Source organism: Plecotus auritus (genome assembly GCF_963455305.1).
Source record: "Plecotus auritus genome assembly, chromosome: 8".
NCBI lineage: Eukaryota > Metazoa > Chordata > Mammalia > Chiroptera > Vespertilionidae > Plecotus > Plecotus auritus.
In genome coordinates this window covers 109,947,177-109,971,054 of record NC_137782.1, presented here as the reverse complement: position 1 = coordinate 109,971,054, position 23,878 = coordinate 109,947,177, and the positions used below count along the sequence as shown (strand labels likewise).

At 49.5% G+C, this 23,878-nt stretch overlaps 1 protein-coding gene across 4 annotated transcripts in view; it reads right to left on the bottom strand.

The window, feature by feature from the left end:
* Window positions 1-23,878, bottom strand: part of CRACDL (CRACD like) — a 126,698-nt gene that overhangs the window by 96,745 nt on the left and 6,075 nt on the right. Inside the window, exon 1 of one of the 4 annotated variants that reach the window (XM_080684854.1) lies at window positions 21,371-21,426. The exons of the other annotated variants lie outside the window; for them this stretch is intronic. The gene's annotated coding sequence lies outside the window, so the exon portion shown is untranslated. Of the gene's footprint in view, window positions 1-21,370; window positions 21,427-23,878 lie in introns of those variants that run through there. 4 annotated transcript variants of the gene reach the window in all.

Sequence of the window (23,878 nt, the reverse complement as noted above, 5' to 3'; positions counted from 1 at the left end):
CTTCATAAAATTATTTGGGAAGTGTTTCCTTTTTCTTCCTCCTCCTTTATGAAACAGTTTGTGTAAGATTAGTACCATCTTTTCCTTAAATTTATTCCTAAAATTCAACAGTGTAGCCATTTGGGCCTGGAGTTTTCTTTGTGGGAATATTTCTGATTACAAAATTTATTTTTAAAAAATCAAATTTAGGGCTATTCAGATTTGTATCAATTTTGATAATTTCTCTTTCAATGAATTTATTCATTTCATCTAATTTATTAAACTTTTTAACATATATTTTTGTTCCCTCATATGTAATATACCTTCTTTCCTCTGGCTGCTTTACTATTTTATTTTTATCTTTTGTTTTCAGCAATTTTGTTCTGGTGTGCTTTTCTTTGGGCTTACCATGCTTGGGGCTCATACACTTGTCTATAAAATGTATAGTAATATGCCCTCTTTTATTCCTGATATTGACAATTTGGTTTTCTCTCTTTTTTCTTGATTAATCTTAGGGGTTTATCAATTTTATTCATCTTTTTAAAAAAAAAACATGTTTTGTGTTCACTGATGTTTTTCTACTGCTCATCTGTATTCTTTCATTTACCCACCTCTTGTTATTTGTCACACATTTTACTGTTACATATTAAAAACCCTGCAATAAATTGCTATTATTTTGTTGTAAGCTATCAGTTAGTTATCTTTTAAAGAAATTTTAAAGTGAGAAAATAAATTTTCATATTTACCACATATTTCCTATTTCTGGCATTTTCATTCCTTTATATGGATCTATATGCTATATGGTGTTATTTACCTTAAGGCTGAAGACTTTCATTTAATGATTCTCATATTCTAGATCTACAGAAAACAATTTCTCTCAACTTTTGTTAATCTGAAAATGTCTATCTCATATTTATTTTTGAAAGATATTTTCTTCAGAATTTTAAAGATGCTGTCAAAGAAGTCAGTCATATCCTTATTTTTGTTCCCCCATATGTAACATACCTTCTTTCCTCTGGCTGCCTTAATATTTTATTTTTCTTTTGTTTTCAGCAATTATAATTTTGCTTTAAGAATTTAATTCTGGTGTGCCTACGTGTGCTATTCTTTGGGCTTACCATGCTTGGGGCTCATTGAAATTCTGGAACCTATAGACAGATATTTTTTAAAAATCAAATTTAGAGCCATTTCCTCAAATATTTTTCTGCCCCAATCTCTCTTCCTTCTAGAACTTCAATTACACTTATTTCATACTTGTTATTATCCCTCACATGTCACTGAGGCCCCGTACCCTTTTTTTCACCCTGTGCATCAGTTTGAATGGTTTGTATTGATGTCATTGAGTTCACTGATTTTTCTTCTACAATGCCCAAAGTACTGTTAGATCCAGCAGTTTTCATTTAGGGTAACTGTACTTTTCAATTCTAGAATTTTCATTTGGCTGTTTCTTAAAGTTCATTTCTTTATTGAAGTTCCTATATGTATACGATGTTTGTATGGGTTTCTATCTATTGACTTTTTCTCTTTGTTACTGGTCATATTGTCCTGCATGTCTAGTGATGTCTTATTGTGTGCTGGATATGCACATAATACTTTGTTTAAAAAGTGTTGAGTTTTATCCTGGCAGCCTGTTAGTTGACTGGCATATCCTCTTTATCCGAACAGGCTTGTTTTTAGGTTTTGTTATTGTGTATTTAGCAGGGTCCTTACTCTGGACCAGGGTAACCCAACTCCTGAGGTGTGGCCTTTTTGTGGTCTCAGGTAAATGTTCAAGGTGTTCAGCAAGGTCTCTTCACTCTGGCAGGTTAAAACTAAATCTCCCAGTGCTGTGTGATCTCCAGAATCTCTGTCCAGCTCACTAGTGCCTCTCCCCAATCCCCAGTTGCTGTTTTCTGCCAAGCCTCAAAGAGTCTTATTCTGTGTGAACACAGCTTAGTACCAGTATTTAGGCAAGATTCTAGGGGAATGCTTTGAATATTTCTGAAGTCCCTCCTCTGCTCACAACTCTTCTCTTCAGTACCCTGACCCACAAATTCCAGCTGCCTTGGCACCCCCAAATTCTGATCTGTTTCTTTTGCTCATGTCTCTGTTGGCGTTTGTTTCCACATATGGTACTTTGGTTTTGAAGACACTCCCCAACAGAAAGCCAGGATGAATGTGGGGCTTGACTTGCGTACTTCAGTTTGGATTACAGACCTGCCCTGAACTTTATTCTATTCTTGGAAACATTGCTTCATATGTTTTGTCCAATATCATAATTGTTTAGGAAAGGAGAGTAAATCCAATATTTATTATCCCATCATGGCTGGGACCAGAAGACTGATCATATTCTAAAAGGTGACGGGCTGGTGCGTGGAAGAGATTGCAAATGAGCTATCTACTTTAAGACCACATAAAAAGGACTGATGATGTTTTTCTTGAAGCAGAAAATGGCAATGCTCTCACCTGTTAAACACTGTGCAAATCGGGCAAGAAAACAGGACTCAAATGTGTACCTTCAGATAAACCCTGGGACTACGAGGCTGGCACCAGGGAGAAACGTGATATTTTGAAGCTGGAGGAGGACGACCTCCTCCCACAGTGTTTCTGGCTGAGCCCACGATAGCCGTAGCAGGCGCTGGCCAGAGCCAGCGTACTGACTGGCGCTCCCACCGGGAAACCAGCCACAGAAGGAAAGGAGTCCAAATGTGCCACCCAGAGAGCGCCGAGGTCACTCTCAAATATAGGGTCTCTCCTGGGCAATTCCAAATCCTCAGCTGGGAGGTAAGAATGGATCACCTGCTGGCTTTCCTGCAAACGCAGGACCTTAACTTAGTTAATCTGAAAGTTGACTTCCTAGCAAGTGCCTGCCCCTGGCACTGCTAAGAGGGGTCAGGGTTGGGGGAGAGCCAGCAGTCCTTGCTGACCACCAGCTAGATGACTCCACAGCTTCTCCCACACGCGGCCTGCAGCTAGCTTGTCAACCTAACAGCTTGTAAGTGAGCAGAAAGATCTTATCAGCCCAAATAAAAACCCAAACTCCAAGTCACTCGCCCTATCGCTGGGCATGCCTATCAGGCAGATAAAGACCTGGAGAGCCGTCCCTCCCTTCCCTGGTACAAGCAGCCACTTGCCCTGAACAGCAGGCTGCAGCTCGGGTTTCCACGGTGGCTTCCGGATCCAATGACCTCTTCCTAGACCTAGAACAACACTCAGCATCCACACAAGGCCACGGTCTGCACTTGAGAAGTAGACTTGGCCTCGCAATTTCCATGAAACTCCGACGTGTACAGAAATGTAGTTCATTTATACCTCACCCGTCTTCTCTCAACCTGGACTGCGTCCCTGTATAACTAGCCAGAAGTATCCTATAGGTCTGGAGGACTCCGCCAGAAGAGCCACCACCTGAAATTGTTTTCCCTAACCCTGCGTTTAAAAGCTTAATGCAAATGCTAAGCATAGAGGCTTAATAAGTGTGTCCTGATTTTAAGCCTCACACAGTGAATCAGCATTTCAGAAGCTGCGCTCCTTGGAGACACCACTAAAAATTCAGAAGATTGGCAGAATTTCTGAGCATACCACGAAATCCATTTTTTCCAGAGCCCTCGAGAGCAGGAGCAAACTCTTAAATTTCCCTTAGGATATTTGCACCAGGTTTCCTGTGCTGCTCAAGGAGTACTTATTTATTTGTAAAATTCTTTTCTTCATTTGGTTCCATTTCCTTCTGATTTACATGTGACAGCTGTGCACTGGCATTGCTGTCACTTTTAAGGAGAAGTGGGCAGGTATGGAAAAATCCTTATTAAGTGTCTGAGAAAGCAGTCATGATTATTAGATGAAGGATCCCACAGGAGGTTGAGAACGTTTCCATGTAATTTGGACCCAAGCAACCGTCATCAACCTTCGGTTCATGAAACCTGCAAATGCAAGCTGAGCTGTCAGGCGGCAGGACACCTGCCCACACCGGCCATGCAAAGTGGAATTTCCTCCCCCTGGCATTCCTGCCGCTGACCTGCCAGGGCCCACTGAAACCCGACGCCCGGGCCTGCCTCTCAGGGGAGCAGGGCCTGGCACTGAATGCTCCATCTGGGCACACCCCAAGCCACCTGCCCAGCTGCTCTTTTTCCCTGGTTCCCTTTGGTCAGAAGAATCCTGCTCCTGAACCACCTGTAGTCTCACAGAGTCCGTCCCCCCCCCCCCCCGCATTCCCCCTCCCTCTCCAGAGCCATGGGGGGTGTGGCAAAGGGCCAACAACTTGGCGGAGAGAAGATGACAACAAAAGGAATGGCTAGCAGGGCTCTGGCAGCTTTTGAAAAGGGGTCATTTAATCCTGAAGGAGGAAACTGCTGCATTTTGGGCAGATTCGCAACCCTCCGGCTGAAGAAAACTTGGAGCAGTTAGACACCAGCTTCCTCCCTGTGTCCCTCCTCCCCTACGTCACGCTTGGGGGAATTCTGCCCCCCAACCGCCCTCAGGACGGACACCCCACATGCCTTTTGAGAACAGTGGACAGCGGCATCTTCTCTCAAAATGGATTCCGACAAGTTCCTTGTTTCCCAAACTGCTACTCTGAGGAACCTCCCCACCCCCCAACAAGGTGCAAACAAGCGTGCCACACACCCACACTCTGGATACTGTCCAATCTCTCAACCTACTCCTGCTCCAAGATTCTCCAGTTTGAGGCTCACTGAGGGGTCATTCCGCCCACTGTCCTGGGGAGGACCTGGAGGGATGTCCTGATGGGACCAAGCCAGGCACCTGCGCAAACTGCGGAATCGAGAGGCGGGAGACCCATGATTCTGGCCCCAGCGCAGGCACTCCCATCTGCTCTCTGGGCCCCAGGCACCCATTCCTTCAAAGGGACACATTAATTCTTACCCTGCCCACCTCACAGTTAATGTGGGGCCCACACACGACTGTGGGGTACATGCTGCGCCTTTAAAAGAACAGATGGCTATATCAGTGGGAAAGGTTCTCCAAACTGTGGGACCCTTTGCACAAATGCCCCCAGGTCCTGACCCCAGGTGCCAGCAAGGGGTGTGGAAAGGGTGTGAGCCCACAGACGTACGGAGGGTCCTAGTCCTCCGTGTGCAGAGCTAGGTCAGGCGCTGGAGGGACAAAGCTGACAGAATTTCTTGAGCTCCCGCAGATGAGGGGCCCCCCTTCGTGTGGCAGGTCCAGGTATGAGATCCCCTGTGACAGCCAGGGATGAGGGTGGCCAGTTCTAAATGGGGCGTTGGTCCAGGGCAAGAAAGGAGGCACCTGCTGGGACAGGAGCTGCTGGCTACCCTTGGAGCCAGCCCACCATGGCCTTCTGCACCCAAAGGCTAGTGACCACAGCCAGGCCAGCACTCTAAGGCAGAAGTCACCTGCTGAGCCTCAGAGCTGGGCCCCTGGACACCTTCAGATGCTCTGTTTTCGTCCTCAGTGCTTTCTGCCCATGATTAAACCCACTGAAACCCCAAGTGCACCAGCCCTCTGCTGGCGTGTGGTGCACATGGCAACGGGGAAACGGCAGAGGGAACGTGCCCGTGCCGCATACCAAAACCTTTAAAAATGTTTTATCCGGAACAATGCTGACACACTCAAGATTAAGTATCTTACTGTCCCACCTAGCTGACTCATGCGGCGACAGGCGGGCCGGCCTCCCCACCCCCGGGAGGCACGAAGCCTGCCCGCGCTCTGCCCTCCTGAGCAGCGGAGTGCTGAGGGCGCTGCCCCGTCTCCTTGGGTGACGACCGCTGGCGTCCCGGGCAGCGCACCTGTGCCAGAGGTTGGGGAAAGCAAAAAAGGGCAAAAGAGGACAAAACATTTTGCAATTTGTTAAAATACCCAGGCTAACCCTCCCCCCTCTGAGCAAAAAGGCAGCTTGCGGAGTGGAAGCGTGCCAGGAGAGGAGGCGGCCTGCTGTCCGGGGCAGATCAACTCAGGTCTGTTCGGCTCCGCCCGCTTGGGTGAACTGTGGCAGGTGGCGGCGAGCACGCCGATGCCCACACCTGTCTGCCACTTGCTCCTTGGGGGTGACATGGCCATACCCATCTGCCCCCCACATTTGTCTCAGACGTGCTGGGGTCACACCAGCTTGGGCGGCACAGGTCTGCCCCTTCGCCCCACTGCTCGTGCACAACGGGGTATGTGCCAGGCACCAAGCAGCCTGTCCCTCAAGCCTGAGAGCCCTCCGCTGCGGCGCAGGCCTGCCTGCCTCTGCCTCTCCCCCGCCCGCCCCCACCTGGCAGCCACCCCGCCGCTGAAGAAAACACAGCTGAGCTAATTCTGGGCTCCCTGCCACCCGCACAAGCCCACGCTGCACATGTTCTGACTCATTTCCGAGGCGCCCAGAAGCAGGGCCCCAGGGAAAGCGGCAAGGCACCCACCGGCACCCTGCGGACGCGCCCAAGGCCTGAGGTCCTCGGCCTCAGCGGAGCCGGGAGGCAGATCTGCGCCTCTCACCACCTCAACCAAAGCATGCTGGCAGGAGATGAGCCCACATTTTAAACTCCATGAATTTCGTGAGACATCCAGCAGTATACTCGTAGCACACAATCAGGGACTTAAAAGCTGGAGTCAACAATGAAATCTGTATTACTCTTTCCCACCAAGACCCATTTTGTCATGTGGAAAACTCTCACCCTGTTGCCAAGTTCTCACACATAAAAGGCATTAGATCAGAAAAGAAGGAAGAATATTTATATCTAAAAGCTCAATTCAACCAGAGTCAAAACCATTTACTGAACATCTATTATGTGTTACTAGAGGCCCAATGCACGAAATTCGTGCAAGAGTAGGCCTTCCTTCCCCCAGCTTCCAACACCGGCTTCCCTCTGGCACCCGGGACCCGGGCTTCCCGGGAAGGTTATCTGGTCTAATTAGCATATTACGCTTTTATTATTATAGGTTCCTCTGCACCCTCCAGAAATCTCAGTGGCGGGGTGTGGGGAGGTGGGAGGCACTGCTACCATCTCCTTGTGTGGAGTTGTGTGAGCCAGAGAAGTGACCAGGAACAGCACTTCTGCCCAGGGGGTGAGGGCGGGAGAGAGCGACCTGTGGGCATTGCCAGGTGACCAAGTGGGTGGCGAGGACGTGGGCTGAGGGCTGAGCCTACGGCGTTTGGGGTGCTTGCAGAACAGGAAGGATCGAGGCTGGAACCTGTGGGCGGTGAGGGGAGGGGCAAGTGTCAGGAGGGCCAGAAACAGAGACACAGGTCAGACGTGGACACTTCAGTAACCGCAGAGCACACCTCCCGTCACAGGCAGGACTGGCCTCCAGGGGTCATGGAGAGCATGACCTTCAGGAGCTGAGAGATCTTGACCAACACATGGGGTTGGGCGAGTTACGTTCACGCTCTGAGCCTCGCAACACTACGAGTCAACAGTGAGAACAGCCTACCTGTAGGCTGTTCTGAGCATGATGTCAGCTAAGCTGCGTGAAAGCCTGTGACGTGATCCCGCAGGGAGCCGGAGGATGGACAGCATGGGGGACTATATGGTTTAGAGCCAGACAGGGTGGGGTCAAACCCCAGCTCAGGGTTTAGGAGCAGTTACCTAACCCTCCGAGCCCCTGCCTCCTCAAGAAGAACGGGAAGAACATGTGCCTGTTAACAGGCTTGGAAATCAGCCCTCCGCTGCCGGCTTTTATTACCGTCATGTCATTCCCAGAGACACAAGGACCAGTGAGGGGCTGGCCAGTGGGCCCAGGTGCCCCGCCCCATCAGGAGCCAGAAACAGTCAGGAAGCCTGCCAGGGAGGAGACGCTGAGCCGAAGTGCCCAGGTAACTGTTCCGGGAATTCCTCTAAGGGACCTTCCACTTCACCAGCCAGGCCCTCCTCCCGCCTCCTCCAGAGTCACCCAGCCACCCAACCAGTTCAACAACAGCCTCTCAACCTCCCCAGCAGGCAGCATCACAGAGCTGGGGCTCCAGGGAGGGCTCCCCTCTCTACATGCGCTTCGCAGCCACCAACAAGAGGGTCCCACAGGTATAGACACGCACGAAAGGCACCTTTGGACACAAGGAGGGGCCCCCTGAGCAAACCAGCAGGGTCCTGCCCACCCTGTGCTACAGACAGCCACCACCCTTCCAGGCTCCATTCCAGGACTCCTCCCCACCCCCAGGCCCATCGCCCAGCTCCCGAATCCCCGGGCTCCTGAATCCCCAGCAGAACCCAGCTCCCCGTGCAAGGCCAGCAGGAGGCACTTTACATGGCATCGGACAGACATCCCTGGGCTGAGCCCAGGGGCTTCCTCAGGAGCCTCTGCTCCCCGGCCCGCCCCAGCCCTGGATGGATGCTGGACCTGCCACTGTGGCTCTAAGATCACCTGGGCTGGACGTGGGCCAGAAGGAGCTACTATTTTTCCCTCCTTCTTGAAGGAGACGTTTTAAAAATAGGAGTCCCTGCTGGGAAGAGACAATTCCCGAGTTCACAGAGGCGCTGCCCAGCATTGTTCCCACCAGGAGGCCAGGTGGCCCAGGGCAGGGGCCTGTCGGTCAGTGCCCCTCCCTGGCAGGCCCCGCACTGCTGGCCTCCCTCCCTCCTGGGTCCGATTTCTGAGTCCCTAAAAGTCCTGAGAGAGAAGAAAGGGCAGGATGAGTCTCAGCCTCAGGGTGCTCCTGACCCAGGTCCCAGCACCCTGGTGGGCTGCCTGGCAGTGGCAGGTGCCCAGTGGGCAAAGGGTGCAGTAGAGCAGGCACCGGGCATCGGCTCCCTGCTCAATCAGGGTCTCTGCAGAGTGGGTGGGTTGGTGAAGGGTTGGCCTAGGGTGCTCAGGTAAAATATAGTGGGAGGGAGGTCAGCAGGATGGGAGTGTCCATTTCTTGGCCTAGCCCAGGGACGGGGTCGGACCCTGACTTGGAGTGATAATAAGAAGGACATCACGTGACAGACCTTAGGAGACTCAGGCCCATGGTCAAGGGGGCACAAAGTGCAGCAGAGGGGCTGCCCTACCACCCCTTTCTTCCATGGGTGCCCAAGCCCTTCCTGTGGGCCCCGGAGTGCCCAGGAGGAGGCCAGAGCAGTTTGACATGGTGACTCACAACTGAGCACACAAGAGGCACCTCCAGGGACCCCAGAGTGAGTGGGGCAATAAGGGGGCGGGGCATGCCAAAGCCTGTGGCCGTGCCCACGGGGCCAGGGATGCTTGAGGATGACTGTCCAGAGCCCTGGGGGTCTGGAGTCCTGCCTAGGTGTGTGCCAACCCAGGAGACAGGGAAGACCCTGTGGAAAACCACCCAGGAGCAGAGGGAGGAGGCCTTCAGCTTCCCCTAGATGATGGACAAGAGCTGCAGGGAGACAGGGTGGGGGTGTGCTGGGCAGGTGAAGAGGAGGACTGCTCTGCACAGAGGGCTCCTGGGTCGGGGGAGTGCTGGCCAGGCCCGGAACTGGGCAGGCGGGCAGGCACCGATGGCAGCAGCATGGCTGGGGCTCACGTGATGCATGCAAGTCACACTGAATGCCAATTGGTGACAAGAGGTCAAGTTCCTTCCACAAGGCTTTCTCCGACCCTCAGACTGAAGTGAAACACAAGGGCATTTCTTCATAGTGTCTATTACCCAGCACTCACCCTCCTGGAACCAAAACCAAAACTCTGAGCACAGCTCGAGCGTTGAAAAGCATGGCCAAGCCTTCCATTTGGTGAATGACAGCATGTGGCCCCTCTGGGCTGGCCAGATTGTTGCCCTCAAAGTCATTGCCAGGCCTCAAAAGTAGCCCCAAACTTTCAGAGAGGGATGGACATCAGGACCCAAACTCCCACGACACTATCTGACCTCAGGGTACACTTAGAAAAATGGGGAGGTTCCTGATTAGTTCATTAGGTTGTAAAAAAAATCGGTGCTATATCCACACAATGGAATACTACTCAGCAACAAGAAGGAATAAACCATTGATACACACAACAACATGGACAAATCACAAAGTAATTACAGGCTGAAAGAAGCCAGCCAGCCAGAGTACACACTGTATGACTCCATTTATATAAAATCCTGGGAATGTAAATGGAATAATAGTGGTAGAAAGTAACCAGAAGTTGTCTGGCAGGGGACAGGGGAGGGAGGAAGAGAGGGAAGAGGTTACAAAGAGCAGGAGGCACTTCTGGGTGATAATATGTTCATTATCTTGAACGTATTTGTTGCTTTTATAGGAGTATACATATCTCAAAACTTATCTAATTGTTCACTTTAAGTGTATGCAGATTGTATGCCAATTACAACTCAACAAAACTGTTTTTTGGAGAAACCAAGATGGCAGCATAGGTAAACACCTAAACTGCTGCCTCGCACAACAATATCAAAACTACAACTAAAGGACAAAACGGACACCATCCAGAACCACAGGAAAGCTGGCCGAGTGGAAATTCTACAACTAGAAGAAAAGAGGAAAGCACATTGAGACTCAGAGGAGCTGCAAAAGGCTGAGGTACGGAGACTCGCACGTGGAGAGGACGGGCAGCAGTGTGCATGGGTGGCTGAGTGCGCGGCTGGCTTTCTAAAGTGGGAGGGAGACGGAAGCTGCTGACTGCGCTGAACTCCAGTTCTGGGAAAGTTTCTGGGAACCCCGACTCATTCTGGGAGAAACTGGACTGTCTGGCAGCAGGCGAAACTCGAGGGTGTCTTTCTCTCAGAGGTGCTTGCAGTGACTACCGAGGGGCACTGAGACCCAGGGGCCTCATAGGGCAGGGCTGACAGGAAACCAAGGCTGTCTGCTCTGCCCTAAAACTGCCCCATCCAAGCTGAGCACAGAGGCTTTGGCAATTTTGCAAGTCTTGTCTCATAAGGGTGTCTCCAGCACATAAGTTCTCCCAGTGTAGACACAGCTGATCCTCACAGCCAATTGGCCTGGAGGTCAATTCCTCCCAGTGATACCAACAACAATCAAGACTTAACTACAACAAGGCTGTACACACAGTCCACAAAGGGGTGCACCAAGAGTGTCCACCTCAGGTAACTGGGGAGGCTGAGCCACTGGGCCCTATAGGACACCTACCACACAAAGCTACTCTACCGAGTCAGGGAAGCAACGAAAATGTGGAGACAAAGAAAGAGATCACAAATGAAAGAAATGGAGGAAAGCAAACGACTGGATATAGAGTTCAAAACCATGGTTATAAGGTTTTTCAAGAATTTCCTAGAAAAGGCCGATAAATTTAGCGAGACCCTCGAGGATATGAAAAAGGACCAACTAGAAATTAAACATACACTGACTGAAATAAAAAGTATTATACAGAGACCTAACAGCAGACTAGAGGACTGCAAGAATCAAGTCAAAGATTTGAAATACAAAGAAGCAAAAAACACTCATCCGGAAAAGCAAAAATTTGAAGATAGTGTAAGGAGCCTCCGGGACAACCTCAAGTGTACCAACATCAGAATTATGGGGGTGCCAGAAGAGAGAGAGAGCAAGATACTGGAAACCTATTTGAAGAAATAATGACTGAAAACTTCCCCCACCTGGTGAAAGAAATAGACTTACAAGTCCAGGAAGCGCACAGAACCCCAAACAAAAGGAATCCAAAGAGGACCACACCAAGACACATCATAATTAAAACGCTAAGAGCAAAAGACAAAGAGAGAATATTAAAAGGAGCAAGAGAAAAACAGTTAATTACCTACAAGGGAGCACCCATACGATTGTCAGCTGATTTCTCAACAGAAACTATGCAGGCCAGAAGGGAGTGGCAAGAAATATTCAAAGTGATGAATAGCAAGAACCTACAACCAAGATTACTCTACCCAGCAAAGCTATCATTCAGAATTAAAGGGCAGATAAAGAGCTTCACAGACAAGAAAAAGCTAAAGGAGTTCATCACCACCAAACCAGTATTATATGAAATGCTGAAAGCTATTCTTTAAGAAGAGGAAGAAGAAGAAAAAGGTAAAGATAAAAATTATGAACAACAAATACATGTCTATCAACAAGTGAATCTAAAAATCAAGTGAATAAAAAATCTGATGAACAGAATAAACTGGTGAATATAATAGAATCAGGGACATAGAAAGGGAGTGGATTGATAATTCTCAGGGGGAAAGGGGTATGGGGGGTGCGGGAAGAGACTGGACAAAAAGTGTACACCTATGGATGAGGACAGTGTAGGGGAGGTAAGGGCAGAGAGTGGGATGGGAACCGGGTAGAGGGGAGCTATGGGGGGGAAAAAAAAAGGAACAATTGTAATAATCTGAACAATAAAGATTTATTACATTTAAAAAAACTGTTTTTTAAAAAGTAATCCATGCTGATTAGAATAAAAAATACAGAAAAATATTAAATCTCCCATAATCATATCACAGCTTACCAGAAATAACATGTTTCTCTTTCCTTCCAAGCTTTTCCCTTTATGCACACATAAAAATTTATTTTTATAGAACATTTTGGTGTTGGGATGGGAGTAGAAAATATAAAAATGTAGAATGGGACTCCTCTTTTAAAACGTTTTAGGTTATATGAACTTTCTTTTCTTTTAAAGTTGTATATCCTGAGTGTTTTGTTTGATTTTGATGCCAATCCTGCATACACACAGAGAAGAGAGGGTGGGACAGCAGCTCCCAGGGGAGGGGGGAGTGGCTAGGAGGGGGAGGAGTCCCCGAAGCAAAGCCTGTCTTGTGGGGCTGGGTGGACCCTGGACAGGCAGCAGGGTGTCTATCACCCTGAGGGAAAACCTGTCCTGTGTCAGCACCCCTTACCTTGGCTCAGTCCACCCAAACCTGAGACTCTTTCTCTAAATCCAGCCTAAATGACAGTGTCTGGCACCTATTACCTGAGCAAGCAACTCACTGAGAAAGTGAAGGACGGCCCATTCTCCCAACATGTCCCATCTTCACTCTGGGCCCTGGCCCTTTCTCTGACTCCTTTTCTGCCTCCAGCTCAGGCCATCATCCTTCCTGCTTCCTCGTTTAGCTTTGATCACGAAGTTCCCTTGTGACTAAGCATCCTTCCTTCACAAATGCTCTCAAGGGCTAGACCGAATTCCGGCGGATGAATGACTCATTCCCCATCACTGTGCGTTCAAACCGCTTCCAAATTTCCACCTTTATAAATAACATTGCGATGAACATCCTTGCACAGAAATCTCTGGACTGCAGAGTTAATTGTTCCCTTGGGGGAAATTCCTAAAAGTGGAATCACCATGATGAAGAGATGAGTTCTTTTAAGGATTTGGGGACCTTTTGCCACACTGCTTGGCAGAAGGCTGTGTCTTCCACTCCCGAGGATATAGGAGCGTCCTCGCTGCCCTTCCACTTGCATTGAGTGCCATCATTCCCAAAACAATACAGCTGAGAGCAAGGAACAGTGTCTCCTTTGAACGGGCACCTGTTTGACTGCTGTACGATGGGCTTTCTCACACTCACTGCCACTATTTCTCCTATGTGACCTAATACATATCCTTCACTCCCCCTCCTGCTGGGAGTTCACTTGTAACAAGTTCTTCATATCAATTTTCAGAGTTCTTTAGGTGAGAGGGGATTTGTCATAAAGGTTGCAGGCATTTTTCTTTTCTTTTTTTTTTTTTTTGCATTTGATCAAGGGACTGTTGGTTGTGTTTGGGGTTTTCCTTTTGCATACTAAAGGTCTTATTCCCCCGATGAATTATCAAAACATTTTTTACCTTATAGCTTCTGCCTCCAGTACCATGTTTCTCACCCCACAGTATCCTAAATACTTACCTAAAGTGAATTTAGTGATTTAATTTTTACATTTAAAATGTTAATGCACATGGAATATATTTTGGGGTTTGATATTGAGAAACCTGATGGTTTCCCATGTGGTTAAATATAAACTAAATCTACTCACTTCTATTTTGCAGACTTTTTTTAAAAAAATATTTTTTTATTGATTTCAGAGAGGAAGGAAGAGAGAGAGAGAAACATCAATGATGACAGAATCATTGATTGGCGGCCTCCTGCATGCCCCCCACTGGGATGGAGCCTGCAACCTGGGCATGTGCCCTCAACTGGAATTGAACCCAGGACCCTTCAGTCTGCAGGCCGACACTCTATCCACTGAGCCAAACCAGCCAGAGCTTCCAGACTTTCTAGCCTGCTCCATGGATAGGCTTTCTACTCCTATCCCAATACCAAAATGTTTATACTATTAAAAATTTATGGTATGTTTTTACATCTGGTAGGTTATCCACCCAAATTCCGGTGGGCGATGGCATTAAATCCATAAATTAATTTGGGAATGACCTACATATTTAAAATATTGACCCCTCCCACCCAGGAACATGCAACATATCTCCATTCATAACGCTCTTATGTGCCAGTATTCTCCCCACAGTTTCTGCAAGCACCTTCCCCGTCCCAGCTCTGGTTCTGCCCCGAGCGAACAGCTTCCACATCACACGCCACACTTCCTGCCTTTCTTACGGGCAGAGAGGCTGCACTGCACACACTGGGGTGTGTAGGCGCTGTCTCTGCAAGCTCCCCGCCACTGAGCACAGCTGGTTTCAGGGCCTTCATGAGTGGTCCCCCCTGCGGGCCTCCAGGGCCCTGACCACTGAGAGGTGCCAGTACCTCCCCCAGGGTGCAGGGCCTCCCCAGGTCAGCGGCAGCCCATTCCTCTGAAACTCCTCTGCCCTCGAAAGCCCTCCTCACAGTCAATGTTCTGTCCATCAGACATGGCCCGTCCTACGCAGGCCAGACCATCCTCCGTGGAGATGCCTCTCTCTGTGCTTCCTGCCTATAGCAATGACGCACACTCTTCTAGATCCACTCAAATGGATCATCTAAATCCATTGTCCCTCGGGGTTTGCATTTTGCGGAGTGGCCCTGATCTTAGTCTAATTATGATAAGAGTACACACACGTCTGCGCCCTCGCAGGTGACTGTGAAGGCCAGCCCACATGTAGGCCACGCTGCCTCAAGTCACAGTGCAGCGCCCACAGCTGCAGCAAGTGCGTTTTAACAACCTGGATGAAGGGACTGGAAACCTGCACCACGGATGTGGAGTGAGTCGCTGCTCACTCCCCAGCCATGAGGAAGAAGTACTTCAGAAGACAGTGAGGCCTGCAGCGCTGAGGACAAAGGAGTGACTGTGCCTGTTCAGAGCGGATGGGCGCGAGCCAGCCCAACCCTGCACCCTTGGAATCTCTCCAGACAAGGTCTTGGGCTCCTCCCTCCCACAGGAAGGTGGGAGTCCGAGTCTTAGAAATCAAAACTGCCTCCGGCCCAGATGAAGGCCAAGGCTGTCAGCCCCGGCCACATAGCAGATTTGCCTGCAAAGCTTGTTAAACACAAACTCCAGTCCCCTCCAAACCTCAGCCTGGGAGGTGAGGCCAGGCAGCCACAGAGATGCACTAGCCAAGGCAGGGCCCAGGTAAGCCACCTCCACCTTCTAGGCCTTCCCTGAATAAGGAATGTGGACAAGCAAAGAAGAAGGAAAACGACATCTGACAATGGCTAGAGGCCAGGCATTGGACTAGGAAAGTACTTGACACATATAATCTAATCCCCTCAGCAAACCTGGATGAATTATTGCTCCAATTCAGCGCAGTGGGACATCCACAGGTGTGTAAGTCTCATCGCCAAGTGACCAGGCTGGGACTAGGACCCAAAGCAAAACAAAACAAAAACTAACACCCATATTTGAGAAATTCAACCTTGGCTCGTTTAGCTAAGAAGGTCCTAACATTTCCCAGCATGCGCCTCTCAGGGGAGCCTAAGCCCGAGGCACCCCAGGACCTGGTCCTGAGCCTGCCTCACTGAGCGGGCGCTGCGCAAGCTGGAGTCTTCTCAGGTTCCCTGCTTCTCCTTCAGCCCCACGCGCCCGGGCATTGCCAAGCCACACCAGTGAGCGCCCCCCTCCCGTCCCCTGTGACCACTGCTGTGACTGCTCAGACAGTTCCACAGGCAGGAGGACCCTCGGTCACACTCCCAGCCAAGGCCATTGTAACACTTTCTTGGGCCCTGGGCACTCTCGCTTTCATGGGCCCCTTCTTCTATTAAAAATAAAAAGCATGTGTTACAATTGCATCAGTACAAAGATAAACATATTCCTATATATTAAGACACTTTCTTTGACCTTAAGTTCATGTCTCCCTTCTCATTTTGCAGTAAATGAAAACATGTTTGTGGATCCCTGAAACTGTTATGGACCCTCAGCACTGTGCCTCCTCTGCTAGAGGATAATTGGCCCTGCCCTCAGCCCTGCCCATCATGGTCCCCAGAACACTCCCCATGGAAGACCCAGCCCAAGTCTGGCCAGTACCTCTATGACCTGGATCCCCCAACCCTGCCCCAGTGGAACCTGCTGCCCTGACCGTCACACTCACTGCACTTATGATGATCTGTCTACAGCTACAGCTTAGACGTGAGTTCCACAGGGGCCTTGATTCATGAGTGCTGAAGAAAACTGGACAGGATGAATAGAAGTGAGCTTTTATGGTGAAACTACTGGGTGATTTGATAGGGTCTGTGTGAGGGGCTTTCGTCTGGTTTTCTTGCAGTCCTATATTTCATATTCAACTCGACTCCACACCAGCCACCTCTCACAGGTGACTAGGAAGCCAAGGGGCCTGCAAGACTCGCCTACTAGGGGAGGGACATGCCTGCAAGTCTCAGAGCCTTCTCCAAAGGTCTGAGCAGAAGAGAGGGTCGGGAGTGTCTCACGGTCCCTACGTGGCTAAAATGACCTGTGGTATCTAATGCTATGGCTCCGCTAGGCGATGGCACTTCACATGCTTTGTAAGGAGTGCCGATGCTTGGGATTGCTTTTGATGCCTGAAAGCTAAGAAAAAAATGCAGAATTAGAGAAAATTAGGCAGTCACTAGTCATTGGAACATTGGTGTTACTGACCCTGCTACATCTTTTAAATGTGTATTTGTGTTTGGTTACTTTTTTTAAAATGTGTTTTTATTGCCTTTTAGAGAGAGAGGAAGGGAGAGGGATAGATAGAAACATCCATGAGAGAGAAACATCCATTGGCTGCCTCCTGCACGCCCCCTATTGGGGAACTGCCCTGACCGGGAATTGAACCTGTGACCTCCTGGTTCATGGGTTGACACTCAACCACTGAGCCACAGGCAGCCAGGTTGGATACTTTTTAGACCACATTCTCTTCATTCACATGGGGTGTTTTTTGTGTGATGTTTGTTTGTTTGTTGTTTCAAAGTAGTTTTATCCTAAAAAGAAAACATCTGGGAGCAGAAAACCACACTTGGGACTCATCACTGGAAAAAGCCTCACTGCAGAAGCGTTATAATCCCAGGCACCCCCTGGTGGAACCTGCTTAAATTGCAGGCAAAGTCCCCTGGAGGAAACAGCAAACTGCAAAAGGGCACACCCATATTTTTGAAGGGCTACAAATATTCAATCTACAAGCATAGATCCTTAGTTTTTTACATGCGAATCCCTGATGCACAACCATTATCTGAAAGTGGAATCAATATGATGTCACAGACACGGGCAGGTTATTATCTTTCAACATGTGTAGCTGTCATCTAGAAGAACCTCAAAATTCATAGTGTCTTTCTGTTTAAACATATTTTCCTTCTTGGTAGATTGTGAAGATATAATCACTTTCATGTGAAAGGTTTCCCAAATTGCTGGATGCTACAGAGGACCCTCATACTCAGAAAGACCAGGGCTTTAGGGGAGAGCCCACAGCCTTAAAGAAACCAAACACCGTGGCAGACCCCGCTGGATACTGCGCCTTACGGTGAATTCAGATGGGATTTCAGTTTGGCTGCCAGGGAGGAGCTTCCGCTGTAACCTTGCACAGAAGACTGTAAGTCTGCCCATCAGAAGAGCAAAGAACTGCAATACAACAGAAGTGTTTATTTGGGAGTTGGGGAGAAACAAGAACAGATGATGTCTGGGAAGTATCTGCTCCTTCAGCTAATCATGCTCACCCAGGATCGCACTCAGGCCGCACACACCCTCGTGCCGCCAACCGCTGATCCAATGCCAAGTCAGGATCCCGGGCAGACCCTGGGCGGAGGCCAGTAGCTCGGCCCCACCCTAGCCCCTCAGGGACGTAAGAGAACCACCTCCCTCTCCGCCCCACCTAGGTCTCCTTGATGGGGACAGGTAAGTCACCTTCACTCCCTGAGCTTCAGTTCCCTCACCTCCAACAGCAATCATCATTTCACCTTTAAAGGTTATTCCAAGAATTAGTGGGATAATGCATTCCTTCAGTGTCTAATAGTGGCTGGAATACATACAAGCTTAGGCCATTGGTTCCAAACCTCCCTCCCTCAAGTCCCACTCGGCTTTTTTTTATCACCAACTGCAGCCATTTAACATTTACTCCCCCCAAAGGTGAGGAAGGGCTAATTACGCGCTTACTCTGGGCCACGCACTCTTCAGGCACTATCCTCCCGTTAGCCCACAGCAACGGACCTAGAGTCTAGGTGGCTGTGGGAAGCAGATCCAGATGGGAAATGGAGGCAGTGAGAGGCCACATGGCCGAGAACAGGAGGGCCAGGCACTGCATCCAGGGCTCCCAGCCACAGGCCTTATCCTACTTTAACTACAAAAATGTTAACCAAAAAAGGGAGCGGTAGAAAGTAAGGCTTAATTATAATGAAATGTTTTGAACTCACGCTTGTCCACCAGCTACAATACATCGGCCATTTCCACAGAAAGTATTGCCTTTGCTTCTCCCAACTCTGGGAAGCAAGCATCTCAACATCCCAATGCGCAGAGGACGAAGGAGAGCCCAAGGCTGTGACCAAGGTCACCGCCAGAGCCCCCAGGGTGGATCCAGGTCAGCCCAGCCTTCCGCCAGCGTTGTCCCCCTGCCATGGCCCCATGACCTTCCCCTCCCTCCTTTCCAGCAGAAGAGGCAGGAGGGAGGGAGAGGGCTCTGCATACACTCCCTGGGCCGAAGTCAGGGAGGAGGTCTCTGGGGAGAGCTGACCCAGAGTAAGGAGCCCTTCTGGTGGCCCAGGCCCTGTGGACACTCTGGGAGGAAAATGTCAAAGAGGGTTCACGCACATCAAGTTATGCAGATACTTCCCAGCATTTCAAAGTTAACAGTTCAAAACAGGTGAAACGCAGGTGACAAGGAAAGGACCCTGTTCAAACCCCTGCTCCACTAAGCATTGGTGACTTAGGGAAGTCCTAACCTCTCTGGGCCTCAGGGCCCTCCTCTGTGAAATGGGGATATCAAGTGAGGAATAAAGCAATCATGGCACCTGGGCGTGTCAGCTGACAGGAACCAGGGCAAAACCATCAGCTACACAGCACAGAGAGAGCAGAGGGCTAAGCTTCGGAGCGGCACGCCGAGGAGCAGAGGCTGTTTACAAGGGGAAATCATCTCCTGAGAGAAACGGGTTCAGCTGGGTTCACGCTGAGGGCTCCTGGCCAGTCACTTGACTTCTCTGGCTCTCAACTTTCTTATGGGCAAAAGGCACAGGGAGACCACAATCATCCCACTCAATGATGAAGGTGAAATCGCTGAAAGCCTGGGTAGTGCTCAACAGTGGTGAACACAGGGATCGGCTCTGACATCATCCACTCTCTGGGCTGGAAAGAGACAACTAATCACACAGAGACTCACATTTTATAAATTGTTTTAAAGCACAACATGGGGCGGGTAATGCCACAGGCAGCCTGAGTTAGCGGAGTTTTTATGTCACATGCAGACAAAATTCAGGACCTCATTTTATATGGTTAGAAGAACTGAAAGAAAACTGCTACTGCTGTTAAAATAATTATTGCCGTTTACTTCATAATATGCAATCAATGTACAGCCCCCAAGAGTAAAGAAAGAGAAGCAGCTGCTATGTATAAATCAAGTGCTATTTTTAATTCACAGAAAGGTGATGTAGAAGCCTAAGGCGAATCATTTAGGATCTATCAAATCACCCCGACTTCCTGCCCAGTCAGAAATCTGCATGCAACATTGGACTCCCCGAAAACTTAAGTACTAATTGCTTATTTTGACAGGAAGCTTCATGGATAATATGAACAACCGATTAACACATATTTTGTATGTTATATGTACATATACTGCATTCTTACAATAAGTAAGCTAAGGAAAAGAAAATGGTAGTAAGGAAATCATAGGAAGAGAAAATAGTTTTACTGTATTTATTGAAAAAGCAATCTGCACATACATGGACCCAGGCAGTTCAAACCCATGCTGTTCAAGGGTCACCCATCCTTTCTCTTTATTAAAAGATGTGAGTTTCTTTGGTGGGTCTCGCTTAAAGGAGGAACTGCTGGCCCTAGTCCCAAGAGTTAGAGGAGGCTGGCTCCTTCCTTCCTGACCCACCACGGCCCTCGGAGCTGCAAGTGGGGAGCGGCAGGGTGTTTCAAATAGTCCATCTCTGAAAGTGTGCCCTTCACTGTGCAGGTGAAGACGTGGCAGGGTCAGAAGAACGTGTACCGTCAAGCTGGTGGTTGCCTCCCCAGCGTCACCCAGCACCTCCACCCCGCCACCATGGGCTCTGCTTGCTGAAGAACCCACTACCTGGACCCCCTCCTGAGCAGTGTGTTCCTGAACCACGGAAAAGGCAGCGATCCACCAGAGGGGGCGCTTGCGACCATAGAAACACCTGAATTCACAGTAATTATACACAAAAGCCTGTTTGAGGAGAACTATTGAGCTCCATCACAAATTGACTGATGAACAATTGTAACTCATGAAAAAAACTGGCCACTAAGTTAAACTTAGCAGGATGTTAACTCTTGCTTCCCACCCAGGCCTGGTGACAGGGACTATTCACCATTCACAGGACACCGCCAAGAAAGGGACCGGGGAACGCAGCCGGGGCCACCACGCCAGGCCCTCCCGCTGAGGCAGGCCTGGGGCTGACTGTCACCACGGGTCTGGGGCAGGGCAGGTCTGCAGAGACTACTGCCTGGGGCTCCACCAGGCCTTCTGCCTGCTTGGAGCTTAGGCTGGTGAAGCTCCTGATCTGGTTTTTCAGAGAAGAGCAACTGGGCCTCCATCACAGAGCTCTGAGGATGACCAAAGGCTGACTCAGTGAGACGGGGACTAGGCCCACCATACCCATGGCTAATGCGGTGGCTCTCACCTCTGCCTGCATCTAATCCTATATAATAAAGAGGTAATATGCAAATTGACCATCATGCCCTCACACACGATGGCCACCCCATGTGGTCACAAGATGGCTGCCACAAGATGGCTGCCACAAGATGGCCGGCAGGGGAGGGCAGTTGGGGGCAATCAGGCCAGCAGGGGAGGGTAGTTGGGGGCAATCAGGCCAGCAGGGGAGCAGTTAGGCGTCGATCAGGCTGGCAGGGAAGTGGTTAGGGAGTAATCAGGCAGGCAGGCAAGCAGTTGGGAGCCAACAGTCCCGGATTGTGAGAGGGATGTCCCAGATTGGAGAAGATGCAGGCTGGGCTGAGGGCCACCCCCCCCCCCCCCAGTGCACGAATTTCATGCACCGGGCCTCTAGTATAACATAAAAAGTACAAAATTAAAGAAGAGAGAAAGGCTGAGAAGCTCCTCCCACCTGGTTTGCTCACGCCTGCTGGAGGCCGGGACACCCAGGACTCCACTTCGCAGTTTCCCTGCACATTAAATCCTCTTCTACCCAAAGGAACTCGAGGGAATGCTGAAGAGCCAGATGCTGAAGGTGCTGTCGACCAAGATTCAGGAATCTCATGGGGAAAAGCTTGGTGTGAAAGAAATTATTTCAGGAAGAACATGTATGTCCCAGGAGGCGGCTTGTATATACACAGGACATCTACAGAGGGCATGGGCTTTTGGAGGAACCAGCCAGACAGATGTGCGAAAGGGCAGGGACAAGGATGTTCATTGTCATGCTGTTATTAAATGGCAAAAAGATGAAAATGAGCTCCCTAAACGTGCATCCAAAGAGGGCGTGGGTGAGTAAGTTGAGGCCTACCCACACGATGGAGCTCCTCACAGCCACAGGGACTGCTGCTACGAAAGATTATCTAATAATGTGAAAATGAGACTCAACACATGCTTCTAATTGTGACAGGCAACTCACAAAACAATCTAGACATGACCGCTTTTGTTATGATTATTTATTTATCTTTCAACCCTCACCTGAGGACATGTGTTTATTGATTTTGAAAGAGGGAGGGAGGGAGGGAGGGAGGAATATCAATGTGAGAGGGAAACATCGATTAGCCACCTTCCACACACGCCCTGACCAGGAATCAAACCCACAACCTAAGTATGTGCCCTGACCCGGAATCGAACCTGCAATCTTTTGGTGCATGGATGATGTTCCCACCAGCTGAGCCACACAGCCAGGCGTGGCCTCTTTATGATTGAATATATACTTTTGTACATACAGGCATATATGACTATTTGGTATAGCATAGACAAACATTTGGAAGATATGCCCCCAATGTTTCCGAGACACCTGCTCATGTTCTGGCCCCAAGGGTGCTGGACATAGAGACTGTCTGTTACGGTGGCACCTGGTCCTGAGCCACACGAGGGACCAGTTAAAAAGCAGACTGGATGGAATGAGCCAAATCACAACTCTGACCCAAGCCTCAGATGGTAGGCAGGCCTGCCCTGCGCCAAGTTCACTTTCTTCCTGTCCACAGTGGTTCCTCCACCACCTAGAGATGCCCCCGGGCTGCCCCAGAGCCCATGAAACTCACCCAGTAATTTCCCTTCTAAATGTGGTACCAGATAAGCCCTGCCTACTCAATTCCAAGACCCAGGTTTGCTCATGAAAGCCACAGAGACAAGATGACACTGGCGAAGCCTTGGAAAACGAATGACTCAAGTCTTCAAAGTGCGTGTGTTCCTATGTCAAGAGCCCATTTCACCCAGAGAGTATCCTGGAAATGCTGATCCATGATGATTTAAATATCTGACTTCCGATGGAGCATGCAGCTGACACCCAACAACCTTCCAAAAATACGTGACCAATTCTATTCCTGTAGAAATGATCCCAGTTCACAGAGAATGAGTCACCAGGTGGAGTGGTGTGGCCGTGGTTCAGATGCCAAGTGGGTGGGTCTCACCCGCCAACAACCCCGTCCTCCTCCTTACTCCTGAGAGCAGCGTGTGCACTGCAGCCTCTAAGTCACACTGCCTCCTTGCAGGAAGGACCTGCGAGAAGTTCTTTGTGAGGAGGGCGTGAGAGAAAACATGAATCCTTAAGGAACTGAATCAAGAAGGCCCTCAGGACTGGGAGTTAGGAATTAAACCCGGGTTAGAGTAGCAGGGGCAGTGTGGAGACGGGACCTCAGAGCGGCTCACTGCATGTCCCATGCGATGCAGAGCAGTGAACTCTAGAGACTCAGGTCTGTGGAAAGGATTGTGCAACTGTAATAAGCCAGTCAGAGAAAGACAAACACCATGGGAGCTCACTTATATGTGGAATCTAATGATCAAAAATAACAAACTAGAAACAGAAGCATAGAGACATACTAGAACAGAGTGACAGCTGTTTGGGGGCTGAGTGAAAAAATGGTGAAGGAATTAAACCAAAAAAAAAAATACACACACACACAAAACACATAAGCACAAACAACAATACAGTGATAGGCAGAGGGAAAAGGGGTTGGGGATGTGGGAGAGGGCAAAGCAGGGAGAAAAGGGGACGGAAAGAGACTTTGCTCGGGGCGATGGGCACGTGATGCAGTGGGCGGATGATGTTCTGTGGAGCTGTATACTTGAAACCTGTATGGTTTTGCTAACCAATGTCACCTCGAGAAACTCAATAAAAAAAGAGAGACCCAGGTCTTAGCCTCTGCCCTGTGACAAAGTGTGGCCTCCACACCCACTGCACCTGTCCCCGCACCTGCCAGGTGCAGACACTGCGCGTGGCCACAGGCCCGCAACCAGCCCACGAAGAGCTGAGTGGAGACTGCCTTGCACAAGGCTCACAGCAGCATGTCCAGCGTGACTAATGACCATTCTCCCACAGTCACTTGCTTCCCGAGGAGCTGAGAGCAGAGCCCAGCCTTGGACGCATACGTCAGTATCCACCTGCGAACCTGAAGTGGGTGTGAACAAGACACGTAAG